Consider the following 24736-nt stretch of genomic DNA (forward strand, 5'->3'; position numbering starts at 1 on the left):
TTTGTGTAAAACATAAAGAAAGAAATCACATTAAATCTGAGTGCCCCTCTATAGTTATAGTTAGTATTCCCAAAGATAAGAATTCCTCGGATATTAGCTCCCTAATAACTTTCCACATGGTTGATGAATCACCACAAACCTTTTTAGACCTATTGCATTTTCTACATTTTGAGATAATGTAAATTTTTGTGGTGAGTCGTTAATGGGGTGCAAATATTAAAGGGGGCCCAAAACATGTTTTTTCCATCAATGCATTTTCCTTAGACTATTGTATGTGACGTAGCGAAAATGGCTGAATGGATTTACATGAAATTTGGCAAGATTATACATTATGGTGCTGAGATGATGCTTTTTGGGTACTGCAGTTAAGTAGGGTAAGTATTTTTTAAGTTGTAAGGCATTTAAATTTAGTGATATCTGTCACCCCGGTACTTTACATGGCCATACATTTAAAAAGCCATACCTCCCTGGACTCCCCTGGGTATTTAGCTTTCAGAAATGAGTGGGTTTGATAGGTTTCCCTAGAACACCAATGAGCCTGGGCTAAAAACCCAGGTGACCACCCTTGCAAAACCAGATTTCTTTATGTTAGGTAATTTTGATGTCTTCTCAATACGTTTTGGCCACTTGCTTGTCGTGGGTACTTGGTCCACCCTAACGAGTGAGGTACCATTTTTATCGGGAGACCTGGGGAACGCTGGGTGGTAGGAAATTTGTGTCCCCCTAGTGATGCCACAACTTGCCCACACAGAAATTTGAGAGAAACTGGATTTTTTCAGCTAAATTTGAGGTTTGCAGGGGATTCTGGCTAGGAAAATATTAGGGGATCCATGCAAGTCACACCTCCCTGGACTACTCAGCCTGTCTAGTTTTCAGTAATGTCTGGGTTAGGTAGGTTACCCTAGATGACCACCAAGCCTGGGTCAAAAAACGCAGTTGACTCCCTCGCAAAACGAAGTCTTTTTGTGTTCGATAATTTTGAAGTCTCCACAGTACGTTTTGGGACATTTCTTTTTGTGGGCACAAAGCCTAACCACACAAGTGAGGTACCATTTTTATCAGAAGTCTTGGGGAAATGCTGGGTGGGTGGAAGTTTGTGGCTCCCCGTAGATTCCAGACCTTTCCATCCCAGAAATGTGAAGAAAATGTGTTTTTCTTATTACAAAGTTTAAGGTTTGCAAGGGATTCTGGGTAACAGAACCTTGTGAAAGCCACAGAAGTCACTCCATCCTAGATTCTCCTGGGTGTCTAGTTTTGACATTTTTAATGGTTTGCTAGGTTTCCTAAGGTGCCAGCTGAGCTAAAGTCCCAAAGCCACAGCTAGGCACATTGCAAAAAAAAAGTTCAGTGCATAGTGGGCTTTCTGCCACCCCGCGCAGGATGGGCAAATTGAGGGCTATTGCCCCCATCTGCCTCCTGGGGTGCCAGAACGACTGTGGCATTTTTTGGGGGGAGGGCATTGACATGCCTATAAACATAATTAAAATAAATTGCACCCCCCTCCCTGGGAAAGCCAAATTAAATATATGCCCCTGGGGGTGGCCCATTCCCACGGGGGCCAATCCCTCACCCCCCATTAAATCCCTGATGTCTAGTGGGGTTTCCTGGCTGTGCGCTGTGATCTACAGCCAGGAAACCCTTTCAGGAAGGCCTTGTTTGAAAGGGGAGAATGTCCCCTTTGAGTCGAGGCCTCCCTGAAAGCTGGGGAGGCCGTTTCCTGCCTGTTCTCCCCACCGGAGTCAAGAGTGGTCTACCTGAAGCTGTGTTTAGCTCTGGTGGGGAAAAATGTGACGTCAGAGCGCCTCAAGGCACACGGACATCACAGATGGGCAGGAGGGGGTGGGGAGAGCCTTCCTGGTCTCCCCCTTGGAAAAAAAAAGAAACCTCCAGTGAATTAAAGGGGACCCTCTCTGGTGTTGGCCAATGGACGTGAGACACACCAGGGAGGTAGTGCTTGCATCGGCCATTGACCGACGCAAGCATCTTAGGGATTAAGTTTAAATGGGAAAAAAGACTGTTTATCGAGACGAAAAGGAAGGTAAAAGGTTAACTTTCGGCTAGAAAAAAGACTGTTTATCGAGGCAAACAGGAAGCAAAAGGTTAAGCTTATGCGGGAAAAAATACAGTTTATGGAGGTAACATAGAGGCAGGAAGGATACGTTTAGGAGAAAAAAAAGACTGTATATGGGGGCAAACCAGAGGCAAAAGGTTAAGATTATGCATTAGACGAAGGGCTTTGGCAGCCTCATTTATAAATAATGTAAAGAGCAATGGTGCTAATACGCAATCCTGTGGGATGCCTCTTTTGACTTCAAAATTTGGTGTGCACTGCCACTCACCACATCCTTATCGAACTTTACATGACAGTGTTTCATACAACATTGCAAGAAAGAAACTTATAGGTTTGGGAGCTCCAAGGTAAAGCAGAATTAGCCATAAAATAGTATGATCAACAAGATCAAAGGCACTACTAAGATCTGCGAAACTCAGATGGAAACTTCCCTGCTTGGCACACGTGTATTTTCCTATTAAAAGTTCTAAATTAATACATTGCTCTATTTTGCCAAGCCCTTTTCTGAAGCCATATTGCACTGGATAGAGTATCTGATTCTCATTAGCCCACTCTTTTAATCTTACCAGTAATACTTTACTCAGCACCTTTACTGATGAGTCAAGAAGTGAAATAGGTCGATAATTTTTACCTTCTGATTTATTTCCTTTTTTTAAAATAGGAATTATAACTGATTGGCCCCATGTCGATGGTATAGAATCTGTCACTGCTGCATTAAAAACTCTGGTAAGGATGGGGCACCATAAATCTATAACTGCTTTATAAACGTATACTAGGACTCCATCTGGGGCCTCATCTAATGTAATGTTGAGGTATAACTGGCCATCTACTCTGTGTCAGACTTTGGGGCCTGGATACTTCATATTCTATAGGATTAAAAATAAATGAAAAGTGTATCACCCATGCTTCACAATTAACATGTGATAGTAACTCAGGAATTGAGTTGCACTTTCGGAACGGCGCATTTACAGTTTCCCAGAACAACTTATTGTTAGCTGTATCTGCTGCCATTGACAACTTGTCCCACACTAACTCCTGTAACTCCCCTTCTCCTTATTTTCAGTGGACATTTAAATTTAAAACGTAGATTTTTAATTAGTTCATTATTTCTAGGTTTGTTATGTAAAGCCTGTTTTAGTAGTTTTAAAGCCTGGGAACAGGCATAATCAAACCAGCCCCTACATTGCTTGCTTTTTTTTCCTGGAAGGGGCAGTCAAAATCCCTTCAATAACTTGGTTAATTTAGCTAAAATTTGCCGACAGCTGGGGGGCACTAACATTTTCATTAAGACAAAAGGAAATCTCTGCACCACCATTTTGTGTAATACTTTTGTCAAGTCCGCCCCCTCCCATTTAATTCATGTCCCATTCAGTCAAATAGGGGCAACGTTAGTAATAATGCTTTATTATAATACAACTTTTGTGCCCAAAGCAAGGGTAGACATAATAATGCAGTTGTGGTCAGTGAGTGCTAGTTGGGCGATTCTTGGGGTGGAACACATATAATTTATACTTGTAGAAATGAACACATGATCAATAACGGATGCAGCATTTCTCCCTATAAAAGTTGGAATTAAACCCCAACAAGTATCACTGACACATTGTAACAATTCAAGATCGTATTTGGCCATCATAGTATTTAAAGCACCGCCATAGTCATTATGTGGGAAATGTACACAATCATCACCCTCGTCGTTCCTATACCCGTAGACTTTAGTCATAGATAATGGACATGTTTGCGTATTAAAATCCCCAACCCATATGATTGTGGCATTAGTCCTGATCATACTTAACAAGTTATCAAGCCCTTCGTCTAACTCAATTACAATGTTACTGTGGGTTTGATCAAACACATTCTTGTAGTAATTAACTATGACCATATCCCTACCATCTTTGCAAGACAACCATATAATCTGAGTGTGTGCTCCAATTGTAACAGCCCTTTTAACAACGGCCGGTAACTTATTAGAAGCAAGAGTCAGGAGCCCCCCTTAAATTCTTCCTGCTGGGTAGGGTACTTCCTGCAACCATTATGGGGTAAACCCTTCTATATAAATAGGGTCTGTAAACCGAGTTTCCTGCATACAGATTACGTCATGTTCATTAATAAATTCTACCCAACCAAGTGAGTCCTGTTTGTTCACTAGTCCGGCGATATTCCAGGTTACAATTGTATATCCATTTTCTAAAAGTCCTGGATTAACACTAAGGTACTCACATTTACCTGCTTTATCTATAGTCAGGTGTAGGGTCTCTACATACATGTTGGCAGAGTTATTGACAGCGATTGGTTCATTTTCTGATAAATTATTAGCAACTAGTCCCTCTACTCCACAATCAACGATATAATTTCCTATAAGAAGGAACTCTAAGCTTGGGTGATGGACACCCCATTGTCAATCGATGTCTTGTAGGGTACCCAGGGTTTGGAATTTATTTGACACTGTTACTGCATATTGGGGGTAGACTGACAGATTGGGGATTGTACAAGAATGGCCTTGATCAACTTCGCTAAATTGTGTCAGGATTAAATGTCTATAATAGAAACCAAGTGGTTGTAATGACATATACTGGTCAAATTGTAATAGTCGGGGAGCTCTGTACAGGCTAATTCTAGCCCAACCTGGGGTTCTAAAACTGATAATTAGACAATCTCCTCGAAGGCTCTTGTATAAGGGGCTGATCCAACTTACTCTTCTTGTTAAAAGTATCTGATTTGCCTCTGCCACAGGATAACTACAGTTCTTGGCAAGCCAGTGTACCACTTTATTTTTTAGTGCATCATGCGTTGCGTTTAGGCTGGGCTGTAAATGGGGCACATTAGCCAGGACTGCAACATACGGGCAGCATTCAGGTGTCAAATTTATCAATACATCTTCTTGTCCCTCTTTTACCACGTTAGCTCTTGGTTTGGTATGCTTTTCAGTCGATTGGTCCACCTTGGGCCCATCCCCTCTAATTTGGTGGAGTTGATTTAACTAGGCTTGTTGTCTGGAAGGGATAGAGTTTACTGACTCTCTGCTTCCATTTTTGCTCCTTATATTTGCTACATTATTTGATCCACTAAATAAAGCTCTGTCTGACTTCTTTCTTTTTGCCTTATCTAAGGTAGTTCTTACTTGGTGGTGGCGTTCAATTGGGCTGCTCATTACTGCATCCCTCCTTACCTCTTTACTGGTGTTTGTGTTCATTAAGAAGCTGCTAGTCTTGGACACTTCGCTAGCCAAATTATCGAGTTTATCACAAAGTGGTTTTAATAACTCCTCAACCTTAGTTACTATAAGATCTATAATTTGTGTAGTTAGAGAATTTATGAAACTGCCTTGTTGATTTTGGCTAACAAAGATTTGATCTATTGAATTCTGTGTAGGTCCTTTTCTCACTCTATTACTGGTTTTATTACTCCCACCTTTACCTGGCTCTTCTTACACCCTCTCTTCCTTTTCAGGAAGGGTGATCTATCAGGTGAATGCACGCGTGGGGGTAAGTTGGTATATGGGGTTCTAGGTCAGGTTCTAATAGGATTTCAGTGATCCTAGAGGTACCTTGTTGTATGAGTTGTTTCCCTTGATTGTGACTGTGCACCACCTTTCTGCACTAATCCACCAACCTCACCTATTACCTCTTCTGCCACCATGCCTGGGCCCAGAGATAGGCGCCGTTCTGTCCTGTCTATTTCCTCCGTGATTGCACTAACCGCTCTTACTACAAAAGAGTCAATGGTAGTGCGTGGGGTGTTGGTATCAGATTTTTGCATCTTACGCTTAACCATTTTCGCCTCTTAATAGATATTTAGGGGCAGATCTATATCGGAGATGCGCCACTTTTATGCCGCCGTTGCGTCACTTTTGTGACGCAGCGGCGGTGTAAACCCTGCGCCACGTTGCGCCATATTTACATCGTGACGCATCTATGGAGATGCGTCACGGTGTAAAGCCCTGCGTCACGTAAAACCTGCGTCAGGTTTCACGTGGGCGTGTCGACAGAGGGGGGGGCGTTCCGTCGCAGGAACGCCCCTGAAAAGTGACTCAGTCAAATCTATTAGATTTGACTGAGTCACTTTCCCAACGCTGATGCGCCAAAACCCTGTGCCTGCTTGAAGCAGGCGTAAGGCTTGACGCACCATGTTAGGGATAGGGTGGGTTGGAACGGTGCTGGAGTTGCGTCGCGCTTGCGACGCAACTGAAGCACTGCGCCAACCGTACGCCATCGGATGCGTCACGCATCTGTTTATTCCTGCGCCATGATGCGCCGCATTGTAAATGCGGCGCATCATGTGTGGCGCAAGGGTAAACTTGCGTGACGCATCATTCCTGGCGCATCCTTGCTGATTTGCAGGGATGCGCCAGGCAACATAAATCTGCCCCTTATTGTCTTACCTGGCTGTGCCTTAAGATAGGGAAATAACCAGGTAAATTATTCGAATTAAAGTTAGGAGGGATGAGTATACAGAGCACCAAGTACAAGGTATATGAAATTTAACTTTAAAGTACAAAGATACAGGGCGCTGGATACAGAGTGCAAAGTGCTAGATACTTAGTAAATACTAGTAAATACTAATAAATACCAATAAAGCAAATCTGATTCAATATAAATAAATACAATACAGTATTAAAATCAAATTATATATATGAAGCCTTACAAATATTTATACAATATAATACAATATAATAACGTTATTTAAGCAGATTTAGATGAAAAACCAGTTAAAGACTCAGATTAAAAGTTCAAGTCCTGGCCAGTCCAAGTCCACCTTAATACTCGTGCAATTACATGTATTCCAGGATAACAATTTTATGTTTTTCCTTCTGTGCTGTTTCACGATGATCACATATGGCCCTTCCCTTGCTATTTCCTATAATATTATCCTGGACATTTGCTGAAAAATGCCTTAATAGTACTTGAATTTGAAGAAGCAAGGGCTGTAGCATGGCCCAGCCTTGTTCAATGCACGAAGGGGTGCAGATGGGCCCGCCCTTGGCCTGGGCTTTGCCCGGGCACGTCCGGGTGCGTCCTATGCTGCGGGACCCCCACGGGCTCCTATGCACCTCCTGGCATGAACAAATGACCAGCAGTGCCTTCTGGCGCTGTGCCTGCTGGAAAGTGCAGGCGGCATTTGTGGCAGGTAAAAACAGTGGACTCCCGCACTGCGAGACTCCCCGCGCACTCTTATGCGCCTCCTGGCACGAACAGATGACCAGCAGCGCCTCCTGGCGCTTTGCCTGCTGGATAATGTAGGCGGCGTTTCTGGCGGGTAAAAATAGCGGACAACAGAGAGATGATCTTTGGGCCCAAAACACAACCATTTAAGTGTTTGAAAGCGATAAGACCAATTGATCATGTCAAAAGCTTTCTCTGCATCTAAAGCCACAGCTGCTAATAAATGGGATATATGAGAGGATTTAGAAAGGATTTAAAAAAATAAGAGCGTGTTATCCGAAATAAGGCGGCCTTTTACAAATCCAGATTGTTCCGCGCCTAGTAATTGGGGGAAGAAAGTCTCCAAACATATAGCCAACTCTTTGGAGACAATTTTGTAATGGATATTGACAAGTGAGTTTGGTCTATAGTTTTTACAATATTTTAAATCTTTGCCATCCTAAGGAATTAGACAAATTAGAGCTTCCAAGAAGGATCCGGAAGATTCCCCCAAATGTGAAAATGAATTGAGGAGAGTGAGTAATCTGGGAAGGAGTAATGGAGCAAAGTGTGCAAAAAATTCAACTGCAAAACCACCCGGTCCTGGGGCCTTGTCTTTCTTTAGGGATTGCTAAGCAGTGAGAAGTTTCTGTTGAGAAATATCAGCTTCTAAAGGGGTAAAATCTACTTGAGTATCAGGGGTACAATAAGTGTCGGCAAGGAACTGTGAATTATGAGAATCCAAAGGTAAAATTTCAAGTGTGTAAAGTGACTTATAGATAAGAAGAAATTCATTTAATATTTCTGAATCTTTAGATCGCAATGTATTTTGTTCATCCATAATACAATCAATATCAAACTTATTATGTTCAAGTTTTAAGTATTTGGCTAAAAGCTTACCCGCCTTGTTTTGACCACTATAAAACTTTGCACTGGATTTTAACAAATAAAATGATGTATTTTCAGTCGATTCCTTATTGAATTGGAACTTTGTCTTAACACGTTGAGACAAACAATGTTTGGAAATTGAAGTATAATAAGAATGCTCCAGTCTCTTTATCTCGGTCAAAAGATCATTAGTAGCTTTACGTGAATCTTTGCGTTTTCTAGAAACAAAACCAATAATAAAATAATTGTCAGCCCCTTTGAATGCAACCCAAATTACATGGAAGGGAAGAGCATCAGTTTGGTTTAAGGAGAAATATTAATTAAAGAAGGAAGTAAAAGAGGAGATAAATTTGGGATCTAAAAGGAGTAAGTTGTTAAAATGCCATCTCCTGGGTACATTGGGTTTAGGGGCTATATCCAATTGAATGGAAACGGAAGCATGATCTGATATCAGAATGGATCCAATTTCTGCATGTCTTAATGATTGGGAAATTAAGTGGGAAACAAAAAAGTAATCAATTCGGGATTGAGTCTGATGAGCTGGGGAATAAAAAGTATATTCTCTCGTGGTGGGGTTGCAAAGTCTCCAAGAGTCTATGAGTTTATACTGCTGGAGAGTCTAAATGAACAATTTATGAGTTTTGTGTGGTTTAAAGGAAACCGCCAAGTTATGGTCTATGAATGGATCTACAATTTGATTGCAATCCCCAGCAAGGATGAAATTGTCATCAATACACGATGAGATTTGTTGGGCAAGAGATGTCTAAAACGAGGGATCACCAATAGTGGGAGCATAGATATTAAATAAAGAAACTGTAGCATTTCCAATCTGCAATTTAATATATAGCCATCTTCCATCTGAATCAGAGAGTTGGGAAAGCAAGTTAACAGCAAGCAAATTGTGACAAAGCGTTATTACACCATTGCGTTTACCATCACCAGGTGAGAAAACATCCCCAACCCTTTTCGATTTTAAAGATTCGGTGGCAGTTAAATGAGATTCTTATATAAGAGCAATGTCAGCCTCCAGGTTAGAGAGATGTGTTAAAACATGTTGTCGTTTAATGGGGGAGTTCAGACCTCTGACATTCCATGACACAAATTTCAAAGACATAGAGATAATGATGAGAGAACAAAAAGATGTAGGTCTAAGCAGACCATCCAAAAGTACATGACAAAATATATGACAAGCCAAACATAAGAGCAAGAATTCAGGCAATAAAAAGGATTTAGGAAGATTGAATACAAGTGTGAGAGTACATTAGTAAACCAGAAAAGGGAGAGAAACAGAAACAGAAAAGAAAAGAAAAGGACACGAGACAAGGAAAGAAAATGAGGGAGGAATAAAAAAGAACAACAGTAAAAAAAGATACAACATACCTAAGCCTAAAGACATCATAAGGAGGTAGGGGGGTGAGACCACGTGGAATGGATGGCGCGTCCAAACTCGACGAAGTGAAGGCGAACCACAGCACATTACATAGGGTAAGGGTTAATGATAGGATCAATGATAGGGTCAGACAACAACAAACCTGTGAAGGAGAGAAGAACGGTCATCATAACAAGTGAACAGGAAATACAAAATACAATGACAAGACAAGTTAAACTGACTAAAGACACAATAACAAAGGAGCAAAACTCCTAAATAAATGGACCAAAAGTTAGAACCTTGGAACAATAGAGTCAAAAAGAGAGATTGTTAAACTAGATGAAGTAAAAGAGAAAAAAAGAACAACAAATCAAACATTTTGAGATGAAGCTCCAGAAAAATCTATAGAGTCTGCTTTGCAGGAATTGATGAAGCACTGCAATTGATAGGCTCCTCGTATGTTGTCATTTTATTTTTGTAGGTGACCTTGAGGAGAAATGGGTGAAAAAGGCCATATCGAGCACGTAAATCAGGTCTCATGTTAAGAAATTCTTTGCGCCTGTCTGCAGTGGATTTGGCTAAATCTTGACCAAAAAATAAAGTGGAGCCGGACCAGGAAGCATGCTGAATGAATTAACTGCTGAGAGAACTTTGAGTAGATCTGTATACTCGAGAAAATACATGATGACCCCTCTTGGTCATCGAAAAGAGGACATATCAGCACGTTGATGACCACGTCTGTGAGCACATTGAATGTTGAGCGATGTTCCTTCAGGTAGATGTAACATTTTAGGAAGGAAGACTTTGAAGAAAGAAAGGGGATCTGGGCCCTCTGTGCCTTCCAGTAAACCATAAATGTGAAGATTATTTCTTCTATTTCAATTTTCCAAGTCCTCGACCTGTTGCTGAAGTAGTGAGATTTGAGAGTGAAGAGTGTTAACTCTCTCATTTGTGTGAGCATAGGAGGAAACATTGTGCTCCACATAGTAAGACGCTCATTCATCTGAGACCATTTCTTTGTTAAGAATTGTAGTTTGATGGTTGTATCTTCCTGAAAGGACAAAAAGCACGTATCTCCTCCAATACATTATCTAGAGACACAGGAGAAGAGGGCTTTGGTGGAGAAGGTGGTACTTCCTCAATCTTTTAGAAGTAACTTTCCCATCAGCAGAAGCGCCAATGCTCGAAGGAGAGGAGGCTTTAGAAATAGATGCTAGTGACTCCTTCATTTTAAAGAAATCAGTGAAGATTCTAGAATTCTTGATAAAAGTATACATAGTACGTGATGCAGGGGGCCCCAGTTTTCTCAATCCTCCACTTAAGAAGATATAGGAGGTGGTGTAATGAGGCTCGGTTGAGAGTAAAAAATGCACCTGTACTCCCTTAGTTGCAGAATCACAGTAGTGAATCAGATTGACATCAGGAAAAGTGTGGTTCGAAGGGGTATCGCAAGGATTCACAGCAGGAAGCGAAGTAACACATTAAAAAAATTGCACAAACAGGCTATTATGCAAATTCCTGAAAGGAACAATGCAGGATGACAAAATGGCGGATATATCAGAACTCGTTGAAAAATGATCCATTAAGATGTTCTACATGCCGCAAAGGCCCCAATTAATGACATAATCTGGTCTCTGGATAAATAACCCCATTGTGAACAAATAGGGACAAAGTTCTCTCACCAGGACTCTAACTGAGAGGAAGGCTCCGTATTCAAGATTGCGGTCGCGGTCAGCGTGGGGGTAATCAGAAGTATGGCATGGAGGATTTCCAGTCTCTCTTTGCAGGAAATGCTCCCAAACGAAGCGCCGGAGCTCAGCGCATCATCCGCTGTTCAGAACCCTTCTGCAGGTGCGAGGAGACAGTCTCAAAATGCGGTTGTTCCGCCTCGTGGCCCCTCACACGGACACTACCATTCACCGCGGGTGTCAAGCCACGCCCCCCTGGATACAAATTTTTTAAATTCTTAAAATGGCTTTAGTGTGATTATTTAGGCATGATAAAGCTGCAAGTGCGAGGCACGCTGCTGTTACTTGTTGGTGAAAGGCAAACATTTGGCTATCAAATTTAAAAATTATATAAAATTTCAATATGATGATTTTGGTGAGCATACCATTTGTGTATGCGAGCTACCTCTGTCTCGTCTGTTTGAATAAAACTTGCTCTATTGCCTATGCTGTATCTATTTTGTGTGATGAAGCCTGCTCAGTCACCCTTTTTGTCCATGGTATAAATATTTCTATTATATAGAAATTGTTGGTGGCCAATAGGCAGGGAACTTCCATTAGACATACAAACTAGTCATATTTTATTTCCAATTTGTATATATTATTTGAATGATCATTTCTATTTAGTTCTTTGTTACTTTCGTGTACTGTGAATATTCTATGTTCATCATTTTGTATATTCATATGTAAATTTGACACATATGTTTATTTGTTCCAAATTAAAAAAATATATAATTTTGTTTACTTACCCATTTATTTGTAGAGGCCATTTTGCAAGAGTGCAGGGTTTGAACAGCTGCCTTTGAAGTCCTTACATTCTTTATCCAAGCCTGACCTTCAACTAGGATTTCATTCACAGATTATCACCCCTGCATTACATCCTTGACCAGTTTAGTGTTTTCACAGGCTCTGAGAATAACCAGCAAGAAATGAATGGCAATGTGTCATGAAAGGGTACAATGAAATATTTATGTTACTAACTTCATGATAACATTAGAGAAGAGGAATTTTCATGTACTATGACCATTGCAAAATCAGCGGACGACTAGAGAAACTCATGAAACATGTCAGCTTCTGTCAAAATGACTTCACTAAACATAGCATCAATCCCATCCACATACCTCTTCGACTCCCTTGAAAAAATGCTCGAGCTGAAAGCAGTGGCAGCTTTCCTTCAGGTTGTAGGATTGATGGGATGTGGTCTCCCACTTCCACTTTCTTGGATCTGTGGTTAACAGTGACTTCACCTGACCACACACTTGCCTTTAAGAGAAAAGCATCAACTGTAAATGCCTGTCTTCAGCATGTTTAATGTCAAAAGAGACCAAATCTGAGTGAGCTGCTAAAATATTTGTATAAATGCAATCTGTTAGCATTTGAGAGAGTGCTTGGAGAAAACTGACTTGTAAGTTCTGTAACATTTCAGAACTCTAACTGCCTTTACTTACTTTATAAGGGTTTTGCCTGTCCTGCACCAGTGTCACTGAAAAAATACAGCTTTGCTCACCAATTGTACTGGGATCACCAGAGCGGATTCACCATGTCATAAAAGTAAGAGTATTAAACTGCTCTTCTTCCTTATGCTTAAATTTACAACAAATTAGTCCTCCTTAATTTCGTCCCTCACGTTTTCTTCCTCTTACATCTGTTCTTTACCCCTAAGTACGGAATAATGTTGTTTTGCTCAAATATGTATTCTAGAGACCCTTCTCTATAAAGAATAATAAATATAAAAGATAATTCCATATTTTATGAGGATGGCTTTGGCAAAGGTAAATGAGATCCAATCGTGAATTCTTAATTAATCACTAAGTGGGACAGGCCTTCATGTGCCCATAAGCTTGGCCATAGTGGGGAGTTGAATTTCTTCAGTTTAGATATAATCCCATGAAAATGTGCAGTAGGTCTAAAAGTGATCAATGTACTAACAGAAATCAGTCAAAATGTAACATGCCATCAGGTGCGATCACACACTAAATTGCGAAATGTTTGTTTTGCAAATTTGAGCGATCATTATTTTGAAGGGCATCCATCTTACCTATGAACGTTGACAAAATTAGAGAGTCTTTGTGCAAACCTAAATATAACTAGGAAAGAGACAGTATGGCTAGAGCAAACTAGTTCAGTACCACAACAAGCAGAGGTAATTGTGGGATGCTGCCTTTATAAGTGTTTGGAGTTACTACTGTCAGCACCTGCATTCACACAAAGGTTGAGGAAGCACCAACTTACTCCACCAAAGGGACCTCAAATGTTCTAAAGCCAAAGTAGCACTGAACATTATTGAGGGACATATTGGTCCACAAAAACTCTGTATTAAGCTATGGTGCTTAAAGCTACTAAAGATTAGATTTCAGTGCTATTTATATGGAAGACAGGAATTGCTGGAGACGGATCAGGATAAAAATTTAAAAAATGGAGGCACTGATTTTAAATGTAACCATATGTATAAGGATAGGGTCGAGCTAATTGGTGATGATCCCTCTCAAACTGTGTTTTTTTGTTCTTGTTTACTAATCTATATCACTCCATTAAGGAAATTGTATGTCTCACACATAATGTTCTGCATTCTGTCCATGAACTGTTGTTTTTGCATTTGTCACCCTGAGTGGGAAGGGTATGCCCAGACGTGGGTCCCGTGCTCTCCATGCCGCTGGAATCAAGCTATCCTGGCTGAAGAAGGGTGAAACCTCGAAACTGGTCCTAGGATGCTTGTTTCTAGTCCAGGAAGGACCTGGTTTGGCAGTTTGGGCTGGACTGTTCCCAAGAGGCACAGGGTCAAGACTGATTTGCATATGGCTGGGTTCAAACTGGAATGGCATGGTGGGCAAAAGAAACGATGGATTCAGGCCCAGATCTCTGTACTGGGGTGAATGTATGACATTGTTCTGCATTCTGTCCATCAACTGTTGTTTTTGTATTTGTCACCCCGAATGGGACGGGTATGCCCAGACGTGGGTCCCATGCTCTCCATGCCACTGGAATCAAGCTATCCTGGCTGAAGAGGGGTGAACCCCCAAAACCAGTCCTAGGATGCTTGTTTCCAGTTCAGGGAGGACCTGGCTTGGCAACTCGGGTTGGACTGTTCCCATGAGGCACAGGGTCAAGACTAATTTGCATATGGCTGGGTTCAAACTGGAATGGCATGGTGGGCAAATAAATGATGGATTTAGGCCCAGATCTCTGTACTGGAGTGAATTTATGACATTGTTCTGCATTCTGTCCATCAACTGTTGTTTTTGCATTTGTCACCCCGAGTGGGACGGGTATGCCCAGACGTTGGTCCCGTGCTCTCCATGGCATTGGAATCAAGCTGTCCTGGCTAAAGAGGGGTGAAACCCCGAAACCCGTTCTAGGATGCTTGTTTCTAGTCCAGGGAGAACCTGGCTTGGCAGTTCAGGCTGGACTTTTCCCATGAGGCACAGGGTCAAGACTGATTTGCATATGGCTGGGTTCAAACTGGAATGGTATGGTGGGCCAAAAAAATGATGTATTTAGGCCCAGATCTCTGTACTGGGGTGAATGTATGACATTGTTCTGCATTCTGTCCATCAACTGTTGTTTTTGCATCACACATAAGAACAGCATTAAGGGAATTGCCACACCTTCGTCAGAGTTGAGAAGTGCATAATGTTAAACCACTGGATTCCCTTAGAGGAGGAATCGAGTGCCAGTGGCACTTTCTTATTATGGCCATCCATGATGAGCTATTTCGCGCTGAACTTCGCTCCGCAATAATATAATACTTCAAGCTTCATAATGGATTTACCCTTTGGGACGCATTTAATACCTATATCAGAGGGCATGTATAGCTAAGCACACCGGGGTGCTGCACGACATTCATGGAAGCCTGGCCCGCATTGAGACTGAGCTAGCATACCTGGACCATGAAGACGCCCAACAACGCCATGGACCTCAATTACACAAATGCACTACCCTACTAGCCGAATATTGTGATCTGGCGGAAAACAAGGCGCGGTATCTAGGGAAATACGGTAAAGCCTGCTGTTACAGGGAGGGAGAAAAGCCGGGCCGTACATTGGCTAGAATGATTACCAAGTATGAGTCGGTAGTAGTGGTCCGTACTTGGGAAATTACCGCACAATCAATAAATGTAGAATGTCAAAATACATCAATGTTGTGTGAGCCAATATGTTATTCCCTTATAGTTAAATTGAGGTGCTCTAATAGCTCAATCACACCTACTACCAAAAGTGCTATTTACACTAGGCCTGGGCGAAAATTTCGTTCCGTTCGCGGAAATTGCGATAATTTGACATTTTCGCGTTCCGCGGAGAGCGCGAAAATGTCAAAAATTCCGGTTTCCGCAGCTTGGCGATAATTTGTTTCTTGCTCGCGCTGTAAAATAATACATTCTCGCGCGCGCGCGATCGCCTTACCTGAATCCCTGCATTCGCCGACAAGTTTTCTTGATCCGGTCGCGTTCTCCATGAGATGTTGTATTGTTTTTAGCCATTTGCGCTGTCTCGCGACAGTTCGCGCCCGCAGTGACGTCATGCGTCACGCGATCACGTCTTTCTTCTCGCGATCATGCACCGCGAGAACAACTCAAAACAAGATGGCCGCGCCCGCAAGCAACCACATGGGTAAGTTGGCGACCCGCAACCATGCAGAAAATCTCGCGAACATGCCGGAAAAAAACTTCCGCATCTTCGCGATATTTCCGCTTGTTTGCGATAATTTTAAACATTTTCGCGATAATTTGCGAAGGTTAATTCCGCAAATTCCGCCCACCCCTAATTTACACATTAGAAACTAACGTGTGTACATAAATATAAACATAGAGCTATATTCAGCACTCCCCTTGGTGATTCTAATAATCCAGAGTGTATTGGATAAATATAACCATCACAGATTTCATATTCCGACTCAATTTTATGGACAGTATCTCAGAGGAGACCAATAATAACTTGGCACAAAGTACACAGAGTACAAAAATGTCAAAATATTCAAATTGATAATTTATTCTTTTTGTGGTACTCCCAACATGGAATCTGCCAATTTGCCAACACGTGTTTCATCTACACATAGACTTTTTCAAGGGGGTTATCAAAAGTTGTCGCAATATTTCTGGAGCACAGTTTCCTGAAATGCTGTCCTGTAAGGTCTCGGTACCATACACAGAAGTTTGTTGTAATGCGAAAACGTGTCCAAAGATGTGTGTAACATCCACAATTCAGTCTCAAGCAATTTGCCTCAGTCCAGGCAATGCTATGTCCCTTAGGGAAATACGTCATATGTGGCTTGTATGTTAATTAAAATCCAGGTCACCCACATGCGGTGTGGCGGTCCTCGTTAACTGACCCCCCAAACACGTAATTTGTGCTTCTTCCGCGAATTTAAAGTGTACACGTTCCACTATGTAGGAAACCCTGATAAGTTCCCATCCGAGAATGTTTCTGGAACCAAACGCGTGTTCCTTCTCCCCGTACCGAGTGTCAATTTGAATTTTTGGACTTTTTGGGACTCTGTGTACTTTGTGCCAAGTTATTATTGATCTCCTCTGATATACTGTCAGTAAAATTGAGTCGGAATATGAAATCTGTGATGGTTATATTTATCCAATACACTCTGGTTTATTAGGATCACCAAGGGGAGTGCTGAATATAGCTCTATGTTTATATTTATCGGCTAGAATGATACAGCCACCTAGAGGCACCTCATATAAACCTAAACTGCTGCAGGCTGTTGGGACATTGGTCACTGATAATGTAGACATCCATGCTGAGCTTCTCAGTAATTATACCCACCTCTATTCTTCCCAACTGGGTGAGGAGTCCATCGAGTTGACATCATACCTTGCTCAGGTGGCAATGGTCTGGCTTTCTTATGCACAACAGCAGTTCCTCAGTGAGCCCATGTCCAGCAATGAGATAATGCTAACAATTGACTCGCTGGATGGCTTCAAAGCACCTGGCCTAGATTGTTATATTCCTGAGTTAGGCCCATAAAGCAAGGCAGTTTATTCCTTACATTGTCATACAAAATTACGTTTTCAGCAGTGACCTTTTGCACAAATTTGCATGCACAACAATGTTGGATTAGTTTCTCTGGAATTACACTGCTGAAACATCCAGCTTCGCACAACATTGTCACGATGCCCTGAACATCATGTATTAGGCCTCTCTAAGCACTAGGTACAAAAGTCATTCTATCTTCATCCACGGGCGATAGCACTCTCTAGCTATCCATAACATCACTAATCTAGTGCTTACACCATGAAGGCTGCTTTTTATTATAAATATTAGGCATCTTGACAGATTGGTAGAGGAGGCACTTCTGCTGACACCGAAATTCCCTGTATGCTGAGAAATCACCACGCAGCGGTCTGACACTCCATGAGGGGTGTCCAACTCGAGACCAAGATGTGGTCCATCACTCTCTCCCATCAGGTAATGGGGTTGGATCGTCCCTAGGGGGGATTCTTGGCTTTACACATACACACCCTCTAGATACGCTCAGAGTAGGGTTTGCATTGTAAGAGTACGGTAGATTAACATATTGCATATATGCTTGCATATATATTCATTGCTTCAGCACCATGGTAGAAATGTATCTACTGTTTACCCTCTTGGTGCATGTAATCTCCTTTATTTGCTTCTGTCTCCATATCCTTGCATGTAACATATTTAATGCAGGAATAACATTGGTTCAATAAATATTGTTGAAAACGTCCCACTGTGTATTCTCTGTAATTTCTCTGAGAACAAGTGAGCGCGAGTGACTGACAAAATGTTCTGTACTGTTTCCACGATTCCTGAGGAATCAGGGTTGTCATGTTCAGTGGTTGCCAGAAAACTGTACACTCCTTGGTAATTTAGGGGGTCTTGCAGTGGCACTGTGAGCTAGCTGGTCTATAGGCCAACATATCCTGCGGGGTGTCCGGAATCAATCTTGAGACCAAATCCTTAGTTTATGATGTCCAAACAATGTGCAGATCCTACGGATTAGTAGGAACTACATGACATGGCGACACCAATGTTAGTTAGGCACTTTTTTAATGGTCAAATCTGAGTAGTTCAATCGTGCTTTCTCAGAGACCCCTACTCACATTTTCACCGGAGACTTTTGTGGTAAGAAGGGAAAAAATCTGAGTGGGTATGTCCTATGTATTGACTGTAGGTTTTATCAAGCTTAAAGGATTCAAAAATATTCCCATATTGTACAAACTAAATGCAGATACATTTATTTTCATTAAAAAAAATTCATTTTCTGACAATTACCGAACAAGCTAACGGCAGTGGAGAGTAAGAAGATACTCTAAATATTTTAGAACATTGCAGACAGGCAGTTACTATCAAACTATTACGACATGGTCTCCTGGCAACGGGGGGAGATATTACCTCTCGTGGTTGAGGCATGCGAAGCATTCAGGACAGAAGTATTCTACTCCTGGGTTACATTCCCAGCTGCAGACGCACACACACAATTATTTCATACTTTCTTTGAAGATAAGATACCAGAAGAACACTTTCCATACGTGGCTATAGAAGTCTCGTTAACTTACCAAGAGCAAATAAATTGGTTTAAAGGCACCCTCCCCCACATCGTAGAAAAAGTGAGACTCGGTCCGCTCAGTAAAAAAGGAGTGACCTGGCTGGTCTTAGCTTTGTATGAGCTACACACCGAAATTCACAGGCTAGGAGTAGCAGAAAGAGAGTGAGTGTCCCACATTGTTTACACAGAATAACACTTCAGAAAGAAGAGGACATACAAAGGGTCTCTTTTGGGAGGAAAGTCACATGGTTACGACATTCTTTTGGCCAAAAAAGATTGCCACCTGAGTTTGTAATAGATTGCCCATTCTACGACTTAATTAGACCTGACTTTACAGTGCAACACTGGACACAGGAACATACTGATATTTTATGGTCAGTACAAGCTGACATTCTAGCTTCCAGACATTTACACACATGTGTCAACACAACTAACTTGGTGATCGGGGTGCGGCCAAGATGGTGGCTGTGGCAGAGGCAAACTAGTAAGCTCCCCACCGGCCAATGAATAACATACATTTATCCTGTCCTCCTGCCCGAATCGGAGAGCAGAGTGACCACGCTGGTACTCAAAGAGGCTATGACTGGGGCCCGGAGAGTGCACTGGTGACAAAGGGCCGACGCACACCCTGGCGGTCCTGCAGCCGAACTACAGCCTGTCATGAGCGGAGAACCCCAGCCTCAATTGACAACCCCGGGGCCAGCGGCTGTGCTGCGGAGGCTGGGCTAAAGGCACCAGAGGCCATCCCGCCGGCTGACAAGGCCGGGGGCGGAGCCACACAAATCAGATTGCCAGCAGTGAACCCCTGCGATGATAGTGCTAGGAAGGTGGCCTGGGGACCCGCCTCTGATAAGGTGACACTCCGCCCTATATAAGTGAATGCAGCAGAGATCGGGTCGGGAGATGGGCATGATACAATACACAAGACGTGCCATCCTGATATGTTGGAGATGCCAGGGTCCGAAGCTGATGGCCTGCGGGAGAGGATGGCGGCACATGCGGTCTCTGGCTGACTGGAAAGATAACCCCATACTTAGAGCACCACAGCACTACACATAACGTATGTGGGTGATGGCTGCCAGGGCAAATGTTACCAAAGCAAACTACAGGGGAGGGGAGACGGCAGCACTCCCGCTCAGGACAGCGGTCCTCCAGGGACAGGTTGGAAGAGTCATAGACACCTAATGTGTGCATCACACTGCCCGAACCTGACGGGAGCTCTGGGTTGAGCTGTCAGCAACCCACTGGGCAACCAGGGCTGAACGCTAGGAGGGCAGAGTGACAGCCAGCTTAACTGGGTGCTGCAGAACGACATCAACCTACGACGTGCATAGCTGGGAAGAGATCCGCTAGGTAAGCCACACTGCGTGATCCTGCGGAGATGGCCCTCAGGTATCGCAAACTGGGAAATTTAATATCAAAGCACTGACAGATGACACCGTGCAAGTGAACAGTCACCACGAATACAGCGATGATGCAAATGTGGGGCAACTAAACTCACACAAACTCACACAGGGCCCAGAGTTGTGGTGGCTTGCCTTGAGGTCCACTCTCGGTAGGGGACTCGCCCGACCTGATGCTCCGGATTGACCATGCTTACAATAGTTGTTTGGAAATTGTGCTTGAGCCACAAACCGGGGGAAATCAATCCCTGACGACTGGGGTGGCAATTGCTGCACTCCCTTCCTTGGACAGTGCCTATAGGGGATAAGCTGGGGATCCCTCGGTCCACCTAAGCGTAAACACGCTGGGACAAGGAAATCAAGAGGTTGTGGATACCCAGAGAAAGTAAGCACAGAACCACCCGAGGTCAGGCACCACAGACGCATCTAGATAGAGCGATGGGGAAAGACAGGCTGCAAAGACAAGAGTAACAACCGTAAATTGATCAATATACTGCTCAAGGAAGCACAGATCCTTGCTCCTACTGAGGTCTTCAGTGCGGCACTGCAGGTGAAAATAGAGGCGGTATCGCTGGATGTCAGACTGTTGTGGGTAGATTTACGGACGTTAGTGGAATGCTCGAAGCTACAGAACAAACAGTCACGGAAATGCAAGTGGAGCTATCGGCCCTAAAAACAGCATTCTCAGACCTCACAGCAAAGATCACGATCTTGGAGCAAAGGGCCGAAGATGCAGAGGGATGCTCACGGAGATGTAATCTGTGTGATGTTGGCTTCCCGGAGGGCGCTGAAGGGAGGGTGGCAGAATAGATCCTGTAAAATTGGATCAAGAAATCAATACCGGAGGCTCCGCTGTCTGATCTGTTTATAACTGAGAGGGCAAATCGAGCATTAATCCTGGCCCCTCTGACAGGCACCCTCCGTACTCTCATAGCAAAGATATTAAACTATAGAGATTGAGATTGCATCCTCAGGGAGGTCAGGAAGGTGGGAGACCCCCACTTTGAGAACCACACTATACACATCTTTCCTGATTACACAAAACTAGTACAACAATAGAGGATGTCATTCACAAGCATGAGGCAAAAACTGAGGTCTATGCAGCGGCAATATATGTTGCTATATCCAACTAAACTAAAAGGGATATATGAGGGTAGTTTACATTTCTTTACTTCCCCTGAAGCGGTGTGGGACTGGCTGGGAAGTAAGGGGGAAGGACGCTCCTTGCCTCCGGGAGGTAAAAATCCCACAAATAGTGGCACACAACAACTCCGCAAGGCTAACAGGTGCCGACAATCTACTAAACAATACATTCTCTCCCAGAGGATAGTGGTGTGACAGGACAGATCACTCGAAGTGGAAAGGGCTGCTTTGGGCTTGGAGGAGGGGCGTCTGTCACACTTGGACCCGGCAGCAATGCAAATTGAATGGGAGGAAGCCAGGGCTTTGGTGGAAATTGTGACTGCAACCAGCTCCAAGGCCAGCACTGGGGATATAGTGGAGGACACGCCAAAAACAGACGTTGCATGATCCAGGGCAGCTCAGTTAACGGAGCCCTGAATGGACCATAAAGATAAGTGATAGGCCAAAACACATGAGAAGGACTGAGTGTGGTCACGTAAGACCTAGCCTGGGCGGCTTGCGGGTCCGCACAAGGAAGGGTAAGAAGGGTAATGAATGCATGCGTGAGGTGGGCCAGGGTCTCCCAACTCTCTCTTCTGTTCTTCTCTTCTCTCTCTTCTCTACTGTATTCATACTCTGAATTTCCCTTGACTGGTTTTCTTCTCTCTTTATGCGTCAATATGAAAGGGGTTGCATGAGAGTGAAATTGATTGCATGGCGCAGGAGATAGGAGCATAGATGAGGTGGCTACTGCCTCGCCGGGTGCCTTATTTCATCCAGCACCATACTGAGATTGTGTGAGTGGAGTACGGATGAGGAATTCATAGTATAGGTGTGAATGTATGCAAGAGTGAAGCAGGTGGAATATTGTTGAGTGTGTGATAAGTAACATTAGGTTGTTTATTAAAGTATATTTAAGGTCAGGCATGTGATTGGGGATGCACAAATTGTTCACGTAGAGCCTACCCGGAGGTGAGATTGGGAACTGTTCAGGTTATAGAAATATGTGCTGGCAGCAATGGCAGTACAAACAAACTGGAAAGACATTAAGATATCAAAGGACAGATGGCACAGTTTAAAATTGTGATGTGGAATGTGAGGAGCCTCAACTCCTTTACCAATAGATATAGAGTGCACACATACCTCTGCCGACATGGTATACACATAGCAATGCTCCAGAAGACACATCTGACTGAGATAGAGGTAACTAAGCTTCACAAGAAATGGGAGGGGTCAGATGTATGCTGCAACAGTCATCTCCCGAGGGGTTATTACGTGGGTGGCCCTGCAGGTACGGTTCAAACCCCTTAGTAGTGAAGCAGATATTGAGGTGAGATACATTAGGGTACATGCAGCAATAGATGGCAAAAAGATATGCATACTGAATACCTACACCCCCAATATAGACAACCTCGACTTTTTTCTGCAATCAGAGGCCATATTGCTGCCATTCGCGGGCACACCAGCACTATGGGCTGGGGACATTAATTATGTTCTAGATGCCACACTGGATAGACACCCTCCCAGGACCACCTCAAAGCCGAACATGACAGATGACCTGAGGGGTATCATGGATCAGCTGGGTTACACGGACACATGGGGCACGATGTACCCAGATGACGGGGTTATACCTGTTACACTCCAGCGCACACAGTACTTAGCGGATTGGATTGGTTTCTGCTTTCAAGCAAGGCCACGATGCAGGCACTCCAAATACAGGTGTTGGGATGCAACCTCTCGGATCATGCCCCAGTGTTCCTGGAATGGGGGCTATGGTGCGGCCGAACTAGAGTTCCGTTATGGAGATTACAACCACACATGCTAAAGGTTGATGCATTTAAAGGGGGAACTCAGGGAAAGAATGAACACTTGTCTTGAGATAAATTGGGGCTCTACTGGTAGAAGGGGGATGGAATGGGAAACCCTGAAATTAGTGACCCGTGGGGATGCTGCAAACGGGTGGGACCATTAAGGTGGCAACTAGAGAAAAAGTTAGTACAGGCGTTTACAGAAGACTGCACCTGATGGACCCCAGATGGCAGAACAGCTGCTGGACGCCCACCGTAGAGTGCGTGAGATATGGGACAGGCTGTATTGCTTGGTCCACAGCGAATATCGACAATTGCTTCATCGGGAGGGAAATAAATCGAGTCGCCTGTTGGCATGGTTACTTAAACGCGAGCGGCCTCCCCCAATTCTTCTCATGTTACGAAAACCAGATGGCAGCTATACCTCCACTCAAGCTATCATGTCAGGCTGGGGTATACCAGTGGACCATTGGACGGCCAGGTACATGTTGTGTCTCTGTAAGCGGACAATGCCTTGCTATATGCCTTGCTATATTTGACTCGTCCCGAGGAGGCAATGCCCATTCCTTTAGACATACTGACGAGTTTTGGCACTCTATCAGGTCTGAAAATCAATAAAGAAAAATCCAACTCATTTCCACTTGCCACACTAGCAATTATGGACGTAGCGGAACTCCCCGTCATGGAATTATTCCAATGGAGGTGCACACATTTACGCTATCTGGGATCCAAGTGGCACACATTGCAGAGGAGCAGCATGAACAGAATGTAGGGGCAGTGATTAGGGGGTTACAATCCTCCATTAGCTTCTGGAACCGCCTCCCTCTCTCGGTCATGGGCCAATCAGCCCTGGCTCAGATGGTGCCCCACTTAGATGCCTGTATGTTATATAGAACTCATTTTGCATTATCCCTAGTTCCACTTTTAAGACCCTCAATAGTCTTTTGATATCGCTAGTCTCTGCTGGAAAATGCAATAGGGTTAAGTTGGAGATATTGAAACTAGACTCTGATAGACACTGAGCAGGGGGTGCTTGTCCTACCGGACCTGCAGTTATACCATATGGCCACCCTCCTCCAATACCGGGTGCCCTGGTGTGCGGAGGGCCCAAACATGGAGGAGCTCCTGGCAGATTGGGGACAGGAAAATAACTTACTGAGATGTCTCATAATGGGTTCATGAATGCTGTCACACTATCCATTTGGGGTGCGCCAGGTGGCGGAAGCCTGAGAAATGGCATGTACATTGGTACTGTGTAAAGCACCGTATGCACATGCTCAGCCTTTAAAGTTGCTGCGGGGCTACTGCCATATCCAAAATGTTATAGACCTGGCAAAATAGTTTGAATAACCCTTTATTCACTGTAACGAAGCCTGACGGCTCGTACCGTTTAGTTTTGGATTACCGGCACCTAAACTCCCATTGCCGGACCTGCGCGGTACAAAATACACATAGCTCGGCTTTGGTCGACAGTCTCGTGCGTAAAAGATTTAAAACGACACTTGACATTTCCAATGGCTTTTTTAGCCACAACCTGTCCACACTGAGTAGCCAGTGGACAGCGTTTACTTCGGGCGGCAAACAAAAGCAGTTTACAAGATTAGCCATGGGTTACAAAAATAGCCCTGGCGTCTTTTCTGCTCGCGTGGTTTCTCTCTTAGAAAGAATAGACCCCGACGCATACTCCTATGT

Source organism: Triturus cristatus, chromosome 3_1 (assembly GCF_964204655.1).
Source record: "Triturus cristatus chromosome 3_1, aTriCri1.1, whole genome shotgun sequence".
In the NCBI taxonomy this organism is placed as follows: Eukaryota; Metazoa; Chordata; class Amphibia; order Caudata; family Salamandridae; genus Triturus; species Triturus cristatus.